A 16,171-nucleotide genomic window follows, 5' to 3' on the forward strand; every position below is an offset into this window, starting at 1 on the left:
TCACAGTCCAATTCTCACAGCCATACATGACCACAGGAAAAACCATTGCCTTGACTAGACAGACCTTTGTTGGTAAAGTAATGTCTCTGCTTTTGAATATGCTATCTAGGTTGGTCATAACTTTCCTTCCAAGGAGTAAGCATCTTTTAATTTCATGGGTGCAGTCACCATCTGCAGTGATTTTGGAGCCCAAAAAAATAAAGTTGGCACTGTTTCCACTGTTTCCCCATCTATTTGCCATGAAGTGATGGGACCAGATGCCATGATCTTCGTTTTCTGAATGTTGAGCTTTAAGCCAACTTTTTCACTCTCCACTTTCACTTTCATCGAGAGGCTTTTGAGTTCCTCTTCACTTTCTGCCATAAGGGTGGTGTCATCTGCATATCTGAGGTTATTGATATGTCTCCCGTCAACCTTGATTCCAGCTTTTGCTTCTTCCAGCCCAGCGTTTCTCATGATGTACTCTGCATATAAGTACTCATCTCACAGTACTCATCTCACACGCTAGTAAAGTAATGCTCAAAATTCTTCAAGCCAGGCTTCAATAGTACATGAACAGTGAACTTCCAGATGTTCAAGCTGGATTTAGAAAAGGCAGAGGAACCAGAGATCAAATTGCCAACATCCACTGGATCATTGAAAAAACAAGAGAATTCCAGAAAAATATATACTTTTGCTTTATTGTCTATGCCTAAGTCTTTGACTGTGTGGACCACAGCAAACTGGAAAATTCTTAAAGAGATGGGAATACCAGACCACCTGACCTGTCTCTTGAGAAATCTACATGCAGGTCAGGAAGCAACAGTTAGAACTGGACATGGAACAACAGACTGGTTCCAAATAGGGAAAGGAGTTCGTCAAGGCTGTATATTGCCATCCTGCTTATTTAACTTACATGCAGAGTACATCATGAGAAACACTGTGCTGGATGAAGCACAAGCTGGAATCAAGATTGCTGGGAGAAATATCAATAACTTCAGATATGCAGGTGATACCACCCTTATGGCAGAAAGCAAAGAGGAACTAAAAAGCCTCTTGATGAAAGTGAAAGAGGAGTGTGAAAAAGCTGGCTTAAAACTCAACATTCAGAAAACTAAGATCTGGCATCTGGTCCCTTCACTTCATGGCAAATAGATGAAGAAACAGTGGAAACACTGGCTGACTTTATTTTGGGGGCCTCCAAAATCACTGCAGATGGTGACTGCTGCCATAAAATTAAAAGATACTTGCTCCTTGGAAGAAAAGTTATGATGAACCTAGACAGCATATTAAAAAGCAGAGACATTACTTTGCCAACAAAGGTCTGTCTAGTCAAAGCTATGTTTTTTCCAGTAGTCATGTATAAATGTGCGAGTTGGCCTATAAAAAAACCTGAGCACAGAAGAATTGATGTTTTTGAACTGTGGTGTTGGAATGGGTTCAGTGGAAGGACTGATGCTGAAGCTGAAACTGCAATACTTTGGCCACCTTTGGGAAGAACTGACTTATTGGAAAAGACCCTGGTGCTGGGAAAGATTGAAGGTAGGAGGAGAAGAGGATGATGGAGAATGAGATGGTTGGATAGCATCACCGACTCCATGGACACGAGTTTGAGTAAACTCAAGCAGTTGGTGATGGACAGGGAGGCCTGGCGTTCTGCAGTCTGGGGGGTTGTAAAGAGTTGGACATGACTGAGCAGCTGAACTGATAAGCTCTGGCATTAGGGAGTGGGCACCCCAGCTTCAGGGAAGAGGCATAAGAGGCTCTGTGTGGAATAGATCAACTTGAAATAGAGGAGGAGAGAAAAAACTGCAAAGAGGGAAAGGAATGGCCATAAAAGATCCAGTGGGGAGTTTCTACATTCCACTAGGGTAAAAGATTTATGAAATTCTACAGTAGTGTGGTAACTGAAGGGCATTATAAGAGTAAGTGGAGTCACTCAGTTGTGTCCGACTCTTTGTGACCCCATGGACTGTAGCCTACCAGGCTCCTCCATCCAAGGGATTTTCTAGGCAATAGTACTGGAGTGGGTAGCCATTTCCTTCTGCAGGGGATCCTCCGGACCCAGGGATCGAACCCGGGTCTCCCACATTGTAGACAGACGCTTTACTGTCTGAGCCACCAGGGAAGTCATATATAAGAGTAAGCTTATAAAAGTATGCTTTCTTAATTTTCCATATTAATTTGTTCATATGACCATGATGCAAACCCTTCTCTTTTACACTACATTTCAGGACAGTGTAATAACAGACTCAGACAAATTTATTAGGACTGATTTTTTTTTTTTAAAGGAAAGAGCCTGAGTTCCTACTTTCAGTCAACAAAGATGACCCAAGAGAAGGTACCCAGACACTTAGGTGGCCATGGAAATAGAACTTTGCATAAACTTTGGGAAGCATTGCATGTTCACAGCCTCGGCAGGTTGGTGAGGAGAACTAAATGCAATGTTATATAGATTTTGAGAGGTAAGGAGCATCCCAACTGAGAGCTAGGCTACCCAAGGAAAATCATATTAACACGGAAGATAAATGACTTAATCTCTGTGTCACATTATCTGTCTCTTGGTAGACCCTCCGTCCTTCACTCTCTCCCTCCATCCTTTGCATTCTTATGTAACCTTGCATAAAAATGCTCTAGGTGTACTTTGAAGTGCACACTTCTACATTGTACTCTGGCCTGCATCATTTCAAAGGGAAAATACTAGCTTGTCTGTTCAGCTACAGTGTCTTTCAATCTTCCAAATACACACTTTATTTTTTCCCCTTTTCAAGCCACATCATCCCAGTGAATATTCATCTGTGTAAAAGTGATTCATTATCACCTTTCATTTTTACCGACTATCTTATTGTTCATTACCTTCCAGAGGCTGGTTTCTCATTTTTGCCCTTGAATCTGCAGTTTTTATTTCCTCCGCAGACTACTTTTCATATCTCCTTTTACAGTTTCTGTGTACCTCCAAAACCATGCCTCCATGTCCTGTGATCAAGCCGAGTGGCAGTCACTAAATTATTGGGTATTCTCTGCAGCTTCCGAACATCAATGTTTTCTGGCTATATAATCTGCTTGCTTTTTTCAGTGAGCCATATATTGGGAAGGATATATGGGTATTACTACTCACAAAGTTCAAAATGGAAGGGAGCTTACTCATAATAGTGCCTTTGGCTGATTTAGAGATCAACTTTCTGTTTATGATCAACTCTTATCTGTGTTGATTTTTTTTTCAATCCTCTTTGTCTTTCTGTAGTTCCATAAGACCGTGTGGCTGAGTTTCCTGTGCCTTGCAATACTATTCCTCTATCTCTAAGACCATTCTTCACTGCCAACATCTGGATTTAAAGTTCTCTCTAGCCCCTTCCTCTTTTTTGTCTTTTTTAATAAACTCATTTTACACATAAAAACAATCTCAGGCACCCTGTAATTTCTTACAGAATCTTCCCTGAAATATTCACCCTGAACATATGGCACCTCTCTCTGGGCCCACTTTTCTTTTTCTTTGAATGAAAGTCAGAAGAGAATGGATCAGTCATACTTGCCAACCCAGGAACATTATCAATTATCATCATTGGCTCATCAAAGTCTCCTGCTTTATTTTATAAATTTCTGTATTTCCTTTTTTTCACACTGTCTTATGTTCATTTGTTTGCATGTGTTCATATAGTCATTTCTCCTGTAATACTTGTTTTGTAACAGTGAATTTGTTCCAATGCCAAGGATATAAAGAAAAAAAAAAATTGAGCATGGTTCAAACTTCATATCATGTGTAATTCCATCCAGGAGAAACAATAGGTGAGTGAAGTAAACTGCACCCTGCTGACTAGAGCCTGGTAGGAATACACTGCACACACACTCATACACACACACATACGTCCCTTAAATATCTACCAACTACCTCAAGTCACCACGTGTGTTATAAACCATATATTCACAACTGTGTTAACAACTTTCTAACTTCAGATAAGCATCATTCCATCATCCCATAATAACTCACAAACTGCAACCTTTCCCACATTCAAGCCCACTTTCACAAGAAAACTTCTGATCTCTTTGAAAGCAAAAGTAGGAGTGTGTATGTACTGCAGTGCGTATGCTTTTAATTTAATGTTAAAAGCTTAAAACTGTGCATGCTTAATTGTGCTGCAGTTTTTATTAAGTTTCTTTTTCATGTCACTGACAAAGCTTTTCATGTTCTCCCCAAAACAGTCTCACAAGTGTTGTATTTTTGTACAGCAAGATGATTTTAGAAAAGAATATGCTGTATTATGAAAAACTGACTATTTTGTCATTTGGAGAACATGTATATTTAATTTATGAAACCCATATTGTGTTATAAATGTCATTCTGCTTCCTTCTATCTGTCGTTATTCTGAGCACTATGCTTTCAGATCTTATGGTTTCTAATTACTGCATACTACTCCTCCACATTTTATCCATTCTCCCATGGGTACCCAATATTTTCTACTATAAATGCCATTAAAATAAACAACCTTGACAAAAGAAACTTTACAGATTCACAAAAACTTTCTTTCACACATACCCAGAAGCAGAATTGCTAGGTGACATGTGAGCAAACCCTTACTTATCCTAGAGTACCCACTAGCTTTCAAGAACTCATGTAATGGTCTACCGTCTCCACAACAAAGCATAAGCATGTTTATGACTCTACCTGAGTTCATAGCATTCTAATTTTTGCCTGTTTATCATACATTCCCTTCTTTGCCATTTCTTCTTAGTCTTTGGACACAGCTTCAGATCAGTTATGATCCTTCTGACTCAGTCCTACTCCGTAGACTCACTTTGTACCAATACACCTCCAGCTCTGCAATTCACATTATTTTCTCCATGGTCTATATACATCCTCTTGTTACACTGATTTTGCCACCACCTTCCTCTGTTTTCTCAATAAATATTCCACCAGTTCTGCTGGGCCCAGGCTGCCTGTCTGCTTGTTAGTACAGACTGTCATATCTAATTTCCTCCTTTTATTCATTCATTCCCCTGTAAGTAAAATGTGGACACTAGCTCACCTCCAAAGATCTACCTAGGCTTCTCTCACATATTATCTCTTCTGTAAAGAATTCTTTAACTACTTCATTGAAAGTGAAAATAATCCCCTTCTTCCACAAATCTGTTACTTATTTTTTACCTCTCTGCTTTGTTAATATTTGTTTTATATATCTCTTTTCCTAAGGGATTCCTGATCTACTTGAGGACAGGGCATTTGTCTTATCTTCATTTTCCCCTCATTTAGTAGGCTCTCGAAAACTCTTCCTTGAGTGATTGCATGTATGAGCAAAAAATGAATAAATCAAATGTTATTTTGTATCAAGTACCCTTAAGTAATCAAAGTTTGCAATGCCCAATATGTTAGTCACAATTTAAAACTCTTTATTAACATAGAACAAAAAATAAGATGAGATGATTTTTAATTAAAAATCCTGTATCTTAAAACCGATTCACAAAGGAGATTGCTTGATTATTTGTTGCTTTATTTTTTTTTCTCTGAAGAGGATGTTTTATTAATTAGCCTTTCTAGTTCATATCCCTTTTCTAGAGTTATCATACTGTGTATCAGTAATGCTGGGATCTGCTAAAATTAAATATAATTGATAATGAATTCAGCAGCCAATTCTCACATTATTCTCAGGTGAATTCCAGTTGACTCAATTCATCCTTTCTCTCACAATCCCTTAGATGAATATTATTAAATATTAAATAGGAGTTAGGAAGGATTATGGTTCTGCATTATTTGTGTAGGAACATATGTTACTTTAGGAGTGTGTGTGTTTATGTGTATGTGTGTGTGTGTGTGTGTGTAAATGCAGAGCCTGGCCCTCCCAATTCTCTCAAGACTACTCTAGTTTTAGCATCAGAAGTCCTGTATCCCAGGACTCACTTTCAATTCTGGGCAAGTTAAGTTGGTCATCTTAGGTATAAACCTGCTTCATTTACATGCAGTGTTTTAACCAGGCATTTAAGACTTTGTATGGTCTAACATTGATTTTCTTTTCTGTCGTATTTTTAGCAAAGCTTCCTTCAGTCTACTTTCTAGAAAAACTAAACGAGAGCCTGCTCTTTACACATGCACTGCTTTTCTTGCCTGCAGTGTTGCAAGTCTAAATCCCTCCTGCTTGTCAAGGGCTAGTTAAAATGTTCTTTCTTTCACCACATGTGCCTTTCTCTACCCACAGACTCTCCAGTATCAGAATATGGCTTTTGATGCGGATGCATTTCTGCCTTCAATTACAATATCTTGATGGGTCTTAATGCTTTGTCCTAAACAAGGAATTGATGTTAACCAGATGATTACATGATGTAGTGCAGACTCTGCTCATGGTATGTAAATTAATCTTGTATATGACTCATTAAATGTCCAGCTTTCCTTGTAATCTTTCAATACCAATTATTCAGTTTATTAACCAGTTTTGTTTTCCAGTATCTAATGCATGACAAATCCTTTCAATGACCATAATTATTGTATTTGTGTTTTTTAAATTTATCTCTATAACTGAGGGAGAGAGGATTGTACAACAGAATGAGCATATGCATTGAAGCTATACATACAAGAGTTTAAATTCTAGTTTTTCCTTTTACCATCTTGGATGAGTAACCTAAATTCACTAAGCTTCAATTTCTCCATATTTGAAAAGGACAGAAAACATCTTCCCTACAGACATATCATGCAGCTTAAAAATAATGAATATAAAGTGTCAATAAACTTTTCAATAAAGAGATACATAGGAAATATTTCTGACTTTGTGGGCCATACCGCCTGGCAAACTACTCAACAACCCCTGTAGTGTGAAAACTGCCATAGACAATAAGTAAATGAAGGAGGTGCCTATATTCCAATACAATTTGTGTCACAAAAATTGTGAGACAGATTTAGCTGTTGGCTAGTTTAGCAACTCCTGATGTGTATTAAGCACTAAATAAATGGGAACCAGTATTTCCATGAACTACTTTTTCTTCCCTTCCTGAGCATTTTGATCTTGTAGTCTTAATCCAAATTAAGCTCAAACTAATGCAGCATTTGCCAACAAATGTAGTAGGTTTAGTTTCTGGTTTTTCCATAACATCTTCCATACAAGTATTATAGGAAAATTATATGAGCCAATGTACTAGTCTATTCCTGGTAGGGACAGAACACTGAAGATTCCAGTTTTGAGAATGTTAACTCCTGATTCCCCGTTTTCCTATTCAAGTATAGTCCCCAGTGCCCCCAGTACTACATCTTCTATCTTGTGGTTGTTTTTGTGTACTCTTCCTGCAGCCCTATGGACCTTAGCTCACTAAGCTCCTCCATCCACAGGATTTCCCAAGCAAGAATACTAGAGTGGGTTGCCATTTCCTTCTCCAGGAAATCTTTCTGATTCAGGAATCAAACCCACGTCCCTTGCATTGGGAGATGGATTCTTTACTGCCGAGCCAGTGCAGAAGATGTAAGAGATGTGTGTTTGATCCCTGGGTCAGGAAGATCCCCTGCAGAAGGGCAGGGCAACACATTCCAGTATTCTTCCCTGGAGAATTCCACGGACAGAGGAGCCTGGCAGGCTCCAGCTCATGGGGTCGCAAAGAATAGGACAAGACTGAAGCTACTTAGCACACACACATTACCCAGTACCTAAAATCATCATGGTCTAGTCATGGAGCATGTTATAAGCTCTGAGAGGGCCTGGGATTAACCAGCTACCATAAGCTCAGTGCCCTGGTATGAAGACTGGATACTCAAGTTTTCTCAAGATAACATTTCTCCCAAATATGTTAATTTTTTCCCAAATTTGTTGTTTTAATTTTTTTAATGGCTGTGTAGCTTGTCAGAGAACTTTACTAGTCTCTATAATCCAGATGGTCTCACTTTGGGCTATAAATTAGAATCATTTGAAAAAAGTATGAAAACCAAATTTTTTTTGCATGCATGCTAAGTCACTTCAGTCATGTCAAACTCTTAGAGACCAGGAATTTCAGTCCTCCCCAGGTTCCTCAGGTTACTCTGCCAGGTTACTCCAGGTAAGAATACCGGAGTGGGTTACCATGCCCTCCTCCAGGGATCTTCCCGACCAAGGGATCAAATCCACATCTCTTAGGTCTTCTGCATTGGCAGATGGATTCTTTACCAGTAGCACCACCTGGGAAACCCTAAAAGTGAAAGTGAAAGTGAAAGTTTCTCAGTCGTGTCCGACTCTTTGCAACCACACGGTCTGCATAGTCCATGGAGTTCTCCCAGACGGAATACTGGAGTGGGTAGCCTTTCTTTTCTCCAGGGGATCTTCCAACCCAGGGATCAAACCCAGGTTTCCTGCATTGCAGGCAGATTATTTACCAGCTGAGCCACAATGGAAAGCCAAGAATACTGGAGTGGGTAGCCTATCCCTTCTCCAGGGGATCTCCCTGACCCAGGAATTGAACTGGGGTTTCCTGCATTGCAGGCAGATTTTTTACCAACAGAGCTAAAGGGAAGCCCCTAGACCAGCTAAAAAAGCAATGACTGTAAAAATATAAATTAGATTTTAGCAAATTGTAAAACTTCTCTCATTAAACAATATGATAAAGAAAATAAATTTTCAAGACACAGTTCGAGAGAAAAGTTTCCATAAAACATATATCTGACAAAAGACTGGGATCTAGGATATGTAAAAACAAGCAAATGACAATAAAACCCTTCAGCTTAATAGTAAGTAGATAAGAACCTAATGTAAGTCGCCGAACAACTTAAAAGTCACAAAAGAAGATACATAAATTGTCAGTAAGTGTATGAAAAAATGGTTGATATTACTTGTCAGTACAATGAGATACCAATGTATGTATGCCAGAATGACTATAATTAAAAATATTGATCACCAAACTTATTGTGCTAATCACATCATGATGGATGTAAATCAAAAAGAATTCAGTGCCACATGTCAATTTTATCTCCAAAATACTGGAAAAACAAGAAAATAAAGTTAAGAAAGCACTTGTTTTTTCTTTAGGGGAAGAAAAAAAAAAAAGATGTCATCAAATGCTGGTGAGGTTGTGGAACAAACTAGGATTCTCTTGTAAATTGTTGGTGGGAATGCAAAAAATGGTGCAATCTTCTAGAAAAAAAAGTTTAGGCAATGTCTTGTAAGATGGCACTAAGCTTACCCTAAGGCCTAGTGATTCTCCTCCTACAAAAGGAAAACATATGCTCACAAAAGGACTTGTGAAAGAACGCCCATAGTAGGTTTACTTATAATAGCTAAAAACTGGAAGCAGCCAAAGTGCCCTTTAAAAGAGAATGGATAATAAACAAAATGCAGTATGTTTATATAATACTGCACTACAAAACTCAAAATAAGAAAAAATATACTATTAGAGGCATTAGCCTAGATAAACCTCTAAAGTGTTATGCAAAGTGAACAATGCCTTATACAAGTGAATACATAGCAAATGATTCGATTTGTGTGAAATTCTCAAAAAGTTGATAATCTGGGGTGAGGAAAAAATTCAGATTAATGATGGCCTCTGGGGAGTGGAGGCAAGAAACTGACTGGGAAAGGGCATGAGGAAACTTTCTGGAATGACAAAAATATTCTATACCATGATAGAAGCTTGGGTTACAGAGGTTCATGCATTTACTAAAACTCAGCAAATAGACTAAGATATGTGCAATGGCACCCCACTCCAGGACTCTTGCCCGGAAAATCCCATGGGCGGAGGATCCTGGTAGGCTGCAGTCCATGGGGTCGCTGGGAGTCGGACATGACTGAGCAACTTCACTTTCACTGTTCACTTTCATGCATTGGAGAAGGAAATGGCAACCCACTCCAGTGTTCTTGCCTGGAGAATCCGGGGCCGGGGGAGCCTGGTGGGCTGCCATCTACGGGGTCGCACAGAGTCGGACACGACTGAAGTGACTTAGCATGTGCTTTTCATTGTATGTAAATTTTATAACAAAAGACAAATGTAAACACTATTGTATTCTTGTTAACGATATGCAAGCTGACATACTCAGTGTGCAAAGATCTGCAATCTGCTTCAAAATGTACCAACGGAATGCATTACTAGATGATGTTCAGGTAGATATTTAATAAAGCAAATCTAGCAAACTTTTAAACGTAGAATCCAAATGAAAAATATACAGATGTTCAGTGTAAACTCCTTTCAATTTTTGTGTACATACAGCTTTTTATAATATAATGATTCTACCCTGAGATTGTGACTTCATTCGTTTGGGAGTAGTATCTAGACATTGGTTTTGTTTTGTTTTGTTTCCTTTTGTTTTGAGAAAGCTTTCCAGGTTAATCTAATGAATAGTAGACTCAAGAACAACTGCACCAACATTTTTCAAATCCACCCCGGGGAATATGGACCACTTCCTGCATATATTCATTCAGAGATTAGATTTCTTCTCTAAATTTGACAAACTTTTTGCAAACACAAGTCTGCCACCCTGCTGACTTGAGCCTTACCATCGCAGGGTGGACCCTCTCACTCTGCCTCACACACAGCATCACCACCCTTGCTTCCTGACTCAAGTCCCAGGCAACCAAGCCCACCGATTCCTCCTTAGGGACCATCACTGAAATGCTCCCCACTGCCTTTATTTTCTATCCCATCACAGTCTTTTCTCTTGCTTGTTTCACTGACATTTCAGTATGCCTGAGGTTTCTGCTTCTGTTACAGAAGACAAAACTGAGACATCAGGTCATAAGAGTAGATAAGAATATACTACTGGTAATGTCTTACTAGACTCAAAGAAAGTTCCTATTTTATCTGATGAAAGATCACCTTTCCTTATCACCATAGACAGGTTTTGGTTAAATGTTGTGTATATATATATATATATATATAAATTATTCCAGATTCATGCAAGCATGTTTCATTCTGTGGCATGGAAGCAAAAATCCCTCAACTAGCTGTTTGTGGAAAAAAGTAGAGTAATAATTCTCTGTTCCAAGACAGACAAAACAAGGACATGTATTTATCAGAAAGATACAAGCACTCCTGTGCTAAATCAGCTTCTCTTCTCAAACCTGACTGGGAGCTCTACCTACCTTTGATTTTCTGTTGTCAACACAGCCCTAGCATCTGGGAGGTTCTTAGTAATTAAGACCAATGTGAAAGTAATTCACCAGAAATTCCTGCATTCCTGCAACATGATTAAGTCATATGTATCTGTGTACCTGTAAATAGCCTATAATCCCAAGATTAATTCACATAGTCAGTTGGTATGATAGCTATTTGGGCTTCTCTGATAGCTCAGTTGGTAAAGAATCCGCCTGCAATGCAGGAGACCCCAGGTCAATTCCTGGGTCAGGAAGATCTGCTGGAGAAGGGATAGGCTACCCACTCCAGTATTCCAGCCTAGAGAATTCCATGGACTATATAGTTCATGGGGTCGTGAAGAGTTGGACACAACTGAGCAACTTTCACTATGAAAGTTATTAAAATCACTTTTTACAACTAAGAAAACTGGGGTGTATAGAGGTAAAATAGCTTGCCAACCCAGAAAATAGCAAAGTTGGTATTCTAGCCCAGATCTTCCTCTAAAGACCATGTTCTTCCCATGTCATCATTCTCCTTTCCACAGAGCTCAACAGAAACAAGAAACTGTGACCCATTCTCTCCAATATCAATGAGGCTTCCTTCTCTTCCCTCAAAAGCTTGACCAGGGTTCATTACCAGCATCACAAAATACATAATGTCGCCAACACAATCTTTCCTTTCTTTTATTTGCCTGCCAAGCAAAGCTCAGACACTCCCCTTTGCCTTCTTTAAATCATTGGAGGATTCTGTTGTTTGAGTGGAAGGTATCTGTCACAGGTGTTGCTCATCATTTTCCTTTGCAAAAAGATCTGTGCAAGGAGCATTGTTGGGTTGTATAAATCACACGCCTACTAGCTGCCACTTTCGGTCTGATGAGGGAGAGAGAAATAAACTGCTGGCAAACAATCAGAACTGATGGCTTTTTTTCTCTGACATGTCATCCTGCTTGTACTGCCAACTGTCATGGCATCATTTGTCTTTGTTACCAGCACCCTGGGTTAAGCAAGAATTAAGTACCGCAAAGGGACTTTGCTGGGTGAATTACTTCAGAAGGCTGTAAACACTTTCTTGAGACCATTTATGTATTTTACTGTGATGTTTGCAGGTCCTCTTATCCAATCCTGTTGTGATAGGAGTCAGGGGTCCCACAAAAGCTTTCAGCTTTCCTAGAAATTGGCGTATACCAGCAAAGTTTGCAAAAACATGTAGTGACTAGTAGCCTAGTAGGATTTTTCCATATATGAAAAGTCAAGTCATAACATTAGGGGGGAAAAAGTGGGTAGAAATGTCCAGAGTTCCTGCTCACAATCCTTTCTCCTCTTCCTTCCCCTCCTCCTGCTCTTTCCTCCCTCTCTCTCTGTCTTCCTCTTTCAAGTAAGAGGAGGGTATTCTGGTGGAAAGGACCACAGTTATAAAGTAGAAGCTTGGAATTTGTAATCTTCATCTGATGTGATTGGTAAAGTCTTATGTTGGATTCTTCCAATAGCCAAACTTGAACCTAGATATTTATTTAAGAAGTGACTCCAAGCCAGAGAAGCCAGACAGAGAAGGAAAGGGAAGCAATGCTGCTGCTGCTGCTGCTAAGAAGTCGCTTCAGTCGTGTCCGACTTTGTGAGACACCATAGCCGGCAGCTCACCAGGCTCCCCCGACCATGGGATTCTTCAGGCAAGAACACTGGAGTGGGTTGCCATTTCCTTCTCCAATGTATGAAAGTGAAAAGTGAAAGTGAAGTTGCTCAGTCGTGTCCAACTCTTTGCGACCCCATGGACTGCAGCCCACCAGGCTCCTCTGCCCATGGGATTTTCCAGGCAAGAGTACTGGAGTGGGGTGCCATTGACTTCTCCAAGGGAAGCAATAAAAGTCCATTAATACAGGTTATTTTAGGAGGTTGGGATTAACACGTGCACACTGCTATATATAAAAAAAGATAACCAATAAGGACCACAGTACACACTGCTTAACATGTTCACATTAACATGTATGTATTAATATGTACATGAACATGAATTAACATGTTTACACTGCTATATATAAAAGAGATAATCAGTAAGTATAGCACAAAGAACTATACTAAATATTTTGCAATAACCTATAAGGAGAAAGAATCTAAAATTCTGTGCTTGTGTGTGTGTGTGTGTGTGTGTGTATACACACTTACATTATATACACTTTACTGTCTGAGCCACCAGGGAAGTCCGGTTTATATATATATAGGCTGCCGTCTATGGGGTCGCACAGAGTCGGACACGACTGAAGTGACTTAGCAGCAGCAGCAGCAACATTATACATATATATATCTCTCTCTCTGAATCATTGTGCTGTGCACCTGAAACTAACACAACATTATAAATCAGACTCAGGTATACTTCAACAACAACAACAAAAATTAAGCAGGTTATCACTGTGGGAAGTGTGTTAGTCAGTCAGTCAAGTCTGACTCTTTGTGACCCCAGGGGCAACCCACTCCAGTACTCTTGCCTGGAAAATCCCAGGGACGGAGGAGCCTGGTGGGATGCAGTCCATGGAGTTGCTAAGAGTTGGGGACGACTGAGCGGCTTCATTTTCACTTTTCACTTTCATGCATTGGAGAAGGAAATGGCAACCCACTCCAGTGTTCTTGCCTGGAGAATCCCATGGTCAAGGGAGCCTGGTGGGCTGCCGGCTATGGGGGTCGCACAGAGTCGGACATGGCTGAAGCTACTTAGCAGCAGCAGCAGCAGAGTGTAGCCTGCCAAGCTCCTCTGTCCATGGGATTCTGTAGGTAAGAATACTGGAGTGGGTAGCCATTTCCTTCTCCAGGGGATCTTCCTGACTCAGGGACTGGACGCAGGTCTCCTGCATTGCAGGCAGATTCTTCACTGTCTGAGCCACCAGGGAAGCCCTTGCTGTGGGAAACGGGCTCATTCACACTGGGGACTTCTAGTGGAAAGCAGAGCCTCCTCCAGAGTGGTTCCACCTGAAGAACAAGGAAGCTGGCTGTTTGCCCACCAACCCCTGTTTATCTGGGCTGAGACCTACATCACAGGGCCTGCTAATAGCCTCAGGTTCCCTTGTAAGCAGGTAGAGTGTGCACCTAGGGCCATAAAAAGCCCTTAGGGAAAGAGGTGCAGTGACTGCAGGAAGAAGCTTTCATCATGCATAACAAAAGTGAGGGCTGGGGATGTATGGGCATGCCACCAGCAGTGCCTGCTGCAGATAAATACCACTCTGGGGGGTGGGGGACAAAATTGGTGGCAAAGAAAAAACTTCAAAGTAAAGAAAGTTGGATAGTGCATACTTAATTAATTTCTTTGATGAGATCTGCACGTTTTCAACAGCTTCTCTAAAGGCATTGTAAATTATTATACATAGGGCAGAAAAGAAACCTGCAAGTATTCGTTTATTCAGAGTCTGTTTCCTATTTATAAAGAAAAGGTGATCATTAGGCACAAGCATGTTTTAGCCAAAAAAAAAAAAAAAGGAAAGAAAATCCTGTCAAATTAATACAAATTGTGATTCACTGCCAAAGGTATGAAACTTTCTATATGTAGAACTGTGTTACTATAATATTATTTTGATTTCCTCTACAATGTATTTCTCATTCACATCTGTATGGACAAGAAGAAATAATCAGTTGGGATCTTCAGTTTGTAAAATAATTATGGTCCCAAGTTTCTGATTAAATTTTTAATATTTTTCATCGTTAGCCCTCTAAAGACTTCCTTTTACTCATCAATTTTAATTTTTTAAGTCAATAATTTTCTTAGATGAAGACACTGAAGAGTTATTAAGTATGTGCTTTACACAAAGCTATTGGATATAGCAATCAGGATTCAGAAATGTCTCTAGAAAAAGAAAAACTGAAACACAGGATTTAATTTATTGAGGATAATTGTACCGTCTTGCATTTAGATTGTAAAATATTAATAGCATTGGTACAAGGTAGAAGGCAACATGATTTATGAAACATGTTGAAGGATTATAGGATATATATTTGATAGGGACTTATGGTAGGTCTTAAGGGGAAGACAGAATGAACCTGAAGTCAAAGTTGCTACCAAAATTTCTGCCTTGAACAACTGGATAAATACTATTTATAATTATTAAGAAATATCATAAAACTTTAATTGGTTACATAGAAATCCTAGACTTAGATCGTGAATATCTATCATCAGAAACAAAACTGAGTTTTCATTGTTTTATGAAATCTTTGAGTATATTAATATTTTATAAAAACTGTTACTAAAACTTACTTAATCTTCATTAGAAGGAGCTACTTTCACAGTTTTTAGCAAGTCAAGACCTGATCTCATCAAGATTTCCTTTCCACACATCCTTCCCCACCCCAAGTTAGAATTAATGTCTTCCTCTGTCACAGGGCAGTATCTGTTTCTGGTCTACTCTAGCACTTTACATAGCTTTCCTTACTTCAAAGACATCAAAGCTGACTGTTTCCCTTCCAGTTGATGTCATGGCTAAGGTCTTCGACTCTGGAGCCAGACTCCTTGTATTTGAATCCCAGGTACTAAGTGGGTGGCAGAAGATAAGATTGGCTGTACGGCGTTACTTACTCAATGGACATGAGTTTGGGCAAACTCAGGGAGATAGTGAAGGGCAGGGTAGCCTTGCATGCTGCAGTTCATGAGGTGACAAAGAGTCAGACAAGACTTAGTGACTGAACAACAACAAGTAATTGTCAAAAGTAACCTTCTAATTGTCAAGAACAACTTTCCTGATGTTCAAGCTGGTTTTAGAAAAGGCAGAGGAACCAGAGATTAAATTGCCAATATCCGCTGGATCATGGAAAAAGCAAGAGAGTTCCAGAAAAACATCTATTTCTGCTTTATTGACTATGCCAAAGCCTTTGACTGAGTGGATCACAATAAATTGTGGAAAATTCTGAAAGAGATGGGAATACCAGACCACCTGATCTGCCTTTTGAGAAATTTGTATGCAGGTCAGGAAGCAACAGTTAGAACTGGACATGGAACAACAGACTGGTTCCAAATAGGAAAAGGAGTTCGTCAAGGTTGTATATTGTCACCCTGTTTATTTAACTTCTATGCAGAGTACATCATGAGAAACGCTGGACTGGAAGAAACACAAGCTGGAATCAAGATTGCCAGGAGAAATATCAATCACCTCAGATATGCAGATGACACCACCCTTATGGCAGAAAGTGAAGAGCAACTCAAAAGCCTCTTG

General features: G+C 39.6%; 1 long non-coding RNA gene across 1 annotated transcript in view; it reads right to left on the minus strand.

The window, feature by feature from the left end:
- The window catches only part of LOC147342506 (uncharacterized), a 1,735,326-nt gene that overhangs the window by 437,874 nt on the left and 1,281,281 nt on the right, over nt 1-16,171 (minus strand). The gene's annotated exons all lie outside the window — the stretch shown is intronic.

Source organism: Bos grunniens, chromosome 29 (genome assembly GCF_055505025.1).
Source record: "Bos grunniens cultivar Pamir isolate PY7600 chromosome 29, Bosgru_T2T1.0, whole genome shotgun sequence".
Lineage (NCBI taxonomy): Eukaryota > Metazoa > Chordata > Mammalia > Artiodactyla > Bovidae > Bos > Bos grunniens.